Source organism: Euprymna scolopes, chromosome 20, assembly GCF_053919585.1.
Source record: "Euprymna scolopes isolate OS-2025 chromosome 20, ASM5391958v1, whole genome shotgun sequence".
Lineage (NCBI taxonomy): Eukaryota > Metazoa > Mollusca > Cephalopoda > Sepiida > Sepiolidae > Euprymna > Euprymna scolopes.
Genome location: NC_136501.1, coordinates 83,977,232 through 83,982,231, shown reverse-complemented (window position 1 = coordinate 83,982,231; position 5,000 = coordinate 83,977,232). Strand labels below are relative to the sequence as shown.

The window sequence follows — 5,000 nt, the reverse complement described above, 5'->3', positions numbered from 1 at the left end:
AAATAAAGAAGTTTGGTAAGTGTGCATATTACCTAGTCCTGGTATCTTGATGAACTACAAGATCATGTAGTTTAAAATATATTTAGGCAGCCTTCAATATTTCGTTAAAGTTGCGAATAAAAATCTATTTTTCACTTGGTCCGTTCCAATTTCCATTGATTCTTGCGCGAAATGGCCGATGTACCCGTCATAATCGGTTTTAACCCGAATACTTTTTGATCTATCAGAATTCATCACCAGGGGTCAATAAAGGTCATAGTGCTAAGATATTTATAGAGATGATATTCATTTCCCTCCAGAAATGACTATTAATAGCTAATTAAGGGAATTATCACAATTATTAACATTTATTTTGTAGATATTTTTATTTTAATGAGTATAGGTTCTAGTATTTTTGTAGTTAATCTGTTTACGAATAGAAAATTGAAGCGAATCAGCATAAAAGTATGTAGACAGAATTTTTATATAGTATTTAATCAAATATGTTTAAAGGAAGGAATGCTGCCCATGTATATGTGTGTGTATGTGTATATGTACATATATGTGTGTGTATAGACATACTTGTGTGTATATACATATATGTGTTTGTATATGGATATGTGTGTGTGTCCATGTATATGTATCACTTTCATAGATGTACATATAAAATAATATATTATGTATATTTTTTCAAAATTTACTTCAATAGTGATCACCCCATGATTAAAACTTAGTAGTTTTAATATCACATTATACACATGACAGGTAATAGTTTTTTAGTTCAGTTTTGCTGGTTGGTTAGTTTAAAGATGTCCTCACTATCTGTTTCTCTCTTTGCTTAAAGGTGATTGTGGGCGATCTACATTACTAAGTGGACCAAACAAACAGAGGATGATCGTAGCATGACGCACACGTGCTAAGTCAATTGTTGCGGTTATCTTGTTTTCTTTTATTATGCCATATTAACTAAAGTATGAAAACGATTTTAGCATGTATATCCATGCGTTTGGCCTGATAATTTACAAGACTGAAGCAAAAACGCCTGTTCGTAGTTTAGCTGGCATATATATATATATATATATATATATATATATATATATATATATATATATATATATACATATATGTATATATATTATATATATATATATATATATATATATATATATATATATATATATATATATATATATATATATATATATATATATATATATATAAAATAAAAATTACAATTAAATTTACCAAAATGATCCAACATGGTAAAATTAAAGTATATTATAAATATTAAAGAAATAATATTTAAAAAATTATCTCAGCCAGATGTAAAAGCTCGATAAAACCAAATAGGAAATAGAGCTTATAATATGAGCAAACAGTTAATGAAATATGTTAAAAAACACTTTGAAATGAGTTAAAAACATATTTAATCTGAAAAGGAAACACTAGATAAATGGATAGTCTTTAATCCGCGGAGTTTCGAAGAAATACTTTCCTTCTCATCAGAGGGTAGGAATTAGCAAAATGCGGGATCGGAATTTGCATGCAGAAGTATTTGATGAAACAACAAGTAAGTCAAAGATCTTACTTGTAAACAAAAAAAGTGAAGCAGAGGGATTATAGTGAAGAAAAAGGTGATTATATATATATATATATATATATATATATATATATATATATATATATATATATAAATGTTAAATAGCTACGAAAACGGTAGTGGTACAACTAAATCCAGCGACCTTTTTTGCTATAAGATTTATTTTTGTACATAGTCACCACCATTCTCAATGCACGGTTGTTAGAAATTCAATTAACGCATCTCTGCTTCTGACGTACGCCCATGAAAAAAATTGCTTTCTTATAGGCTCACACTGTCAATATCTGCAACAGAGAGAAAAACTTTCAAGTCATAACTACATTAGTTCAATCACCATAAAAATTCAATTTGTAATCCTTATGATCCATTCGGGTGGAATAAAAATAGACGGAACTACTATTGGAACGCTACTCGTGAGTGTGTGTATATATAAAATTTGAAATAAAATTTAAGATAAAATGGTATGGGTATTATATGGAATTATTGGATAATGATGTTAACAAAATAGTTAAAAAATTAATACACATTTTGAAAGCTGGCCAATATTTTCCTCGTGGAACCAATATCTATACAAGATCCATCGATATGCAAATATTCAATCAAGATTCTCTTCTACTTTTCAAACGTTGAATTAATAAAGAAGTGAAGAAAACTTATTTCCTTCTCTTCATTTGATCACTAAACTATGTTCACCTTTATTGCGTTTTTTTTGGTTTCGTTGAATTCCACGACAAGAATTCATCTAGTCCGGTGGAGTATCAGCTGGTACTTATAAATGCACGCATGTAACCAGAAAGAAAGTATTTTTGAACTAAATGTAGTTTCTATCTAAACAAACGGTCCTAAACTTTTTCATACACTGCAATTCTCATACAACACCTTTATTCTTGCTTTACCTTGATTTAGTTTTGTTAAATCAGGCGCGGAATCGGTAACTTTTTTTTCCTTTAAATTATTTTATCATGAGTAGCAATAAAATATGATCTGGTTATTGCCACCAGTAAATTTGTACTACAATATATATATATATATATATATATATATATATATATATATATATATATATATATATATATATAATGTCAGCCCCTTTAAGAAACTCGTTTCTTACCGTTGAGCACTTTCAGTTGAATTAAGTCGGTCAATTTAGCTCCTATGCATAGATAATCGTATAACGATTAGATCACTGTGACAGACGCAAAAAAAAAAAAAATAAATAAATAAAATAAAAAACCATTTAAAAATAAAATTCAACGTTATTTCACGCAGTTAATGGTAGTCGATCGAATACGGTCTTTTTTTTTTTTTTTTTTTTTTATTACATTTTCACCCCAAACAAGGCACATTGCCACTTTAATGCAGGGGGCTACTATCAGGGGAAACATCTACTGGGGTACTATGTAGGGATTAGGGCAGCGAGATGTTGGTTCACGTTGCACTTGAACTTATGCATGTCAGTACAGTTGGGGAAGCAGTGACCTGGAATGGAATTCCAAAGTCTAGCAGTTCTGGGGAAGAAACTACTGGAGTAGAAAGATCTTTTACATCTAGGGATCTCTACAGTGTGGGGGTGGGATTTTGTAGCTTGTCGGGTCTGTCGAGGGTGTTCACGTCGTGGGGGCACAAGTGCTTGCAGTTCTTCAGAGCATTCACCATTATAATACTTGTAGAACAGGCAGAGGGATGCAACGTTTCGACGATGGGACAGAGGCTGAAGTTTTGATGCCAGTTTAGGGCCTATCAGATTTGCGACTCTCTTTTGAACCCTGTCAAGGAGCGAGAGACTAGTAGCCGATGCACCGGCCCAAATGTGACAGCAATACTCCATACATGGGCGAATAGTGGCCTTATAGAGGTACAGGATACTTTCGGGTGTTAGAAGTTTTCTAGCACGGTAGAGAGAGCCCACCTTCCTCGCAGCGGCCCTGGCAATGCCCTCGATGTAATTGTTCCAGCTCATGTTTCCTGTGAACGTTAGGCCAAGGAGCTTGAAAGACGTACTCTCAGCTAAAGAGTTGTTGGCCATTGCTATAGGTGGTAGAGAAGGTTTCTTGTAATTATTGAATGAAACCAGTTTTGTCTTGGTGGCATTGAACGTTACCATCCATTTTTGTCCCCATTCCACTACTGATTTGAGGTCATCCTCTAGTGTTTCTGCCATTACTTTAGATATATGTTCATTTGTTTTCCTGTCGTGCCTGCTATAGAGTGTGGTGTCATCAGCATATATACCCATCTCAGAGGCAATTTTGTCGGGGAGGTCATTTATGAATATCAGGAACAGCAGAGGACCAAGGATAGATCCCTGGGGCACTCCCGCATTTATATTATATTGTTTAGACGTACGACCGTCGAGGACAACCTGGATTTTTCTCTTATCTAAGAAGGATTTAATTATGTTAAGTATTCTACCAGTGATACCGTAAGATCTAATCTTCCTGAGGAGACCCTCATGCCATACCCTGTCAAAAGCCTTAGATATATCTAGAGCTACCGCTCTGCCCTCTCCCGCTTTGTCCAGTGAATGGTATATGCGTTCAGAGATTACAGTGAGGATGTCTGCTGTGGAACGGGCTTGTCTAAATCCATATTGATGGTCGGTCAGAAGTTTAGCATCTGTAAGGTGCTGGACTAGAGCATGGTTAATTAAGGTCTCAAATATTTTGGCAAAAAGTGGGAGGAGGCTAATAGGGCGATAATTTAATGGGTCAGTTCTTTCGCCAGAATTCTTGAATACTGGTACCACAGAAGCAGTTTTCCAACAGCTCGGAAAGCAAGATTCATTAAGGTCTTTGGTAATCAGGTCAGAGATGGCTTGTATTGCCGGGTTTGAATCTGCCGACTGGTGGTAATGTGACACCCTGCACTGAAGATTCCTGAAAGGATGAAACACTAGTGTCTGTAGGTATTTAATTGTTATAGTAAAAAATAATTATATATATATATATGTGTGTGTGGTTTTAATTTATACATATCCACTAACACGTGTTTCATCGTCTAGCGAGATTCGAAATCGTGACCCCATGTTTAGAAGCCTAGACATCTACCTCTGGGCTATCTTGCATGACTGTTCGATGTATCATGTTTTATGCAGATGTTATTTATTAGTTTTTGTTTGCGATACTTTTTTAATGAATTCAGTTATTTTCCGAAAATGCATTCTTACCTAAATGCGAGTTGGAAAAAATTTTCCCTTTCACCAATTCAGTACCCTCTAATTCATTTAAAGTATTGCAAACAAAAACAAACAAATAACACACACACATATATAAGTTGTTTTAGTTCAATATTTTGTTTCAATGATATTTCACACTTTGTGTATATCCTTATTGTTTAGAAGCTCAATATTTGTTAAATATAACAACAGAGCATATATAGAAGAATAACAGTTTAGTTACATTCCAAAATCCAAATACTCATT

General features: G+C 33.5%; 1 protein-coding gene across 5 annotated transcripts in view; it reads left to right on the top strand.

Annotated features, from left to right (window-relative positions):
• LOC145241503 (short transient receptor potential channel 7-like) overlaps positions 1 to 5,000 on the top strand; it is a 979,843-nt gene that overhangs the window by 212,579 nt on the left and 762,264 nt on the right. The window lies entirely within an intron of this gene.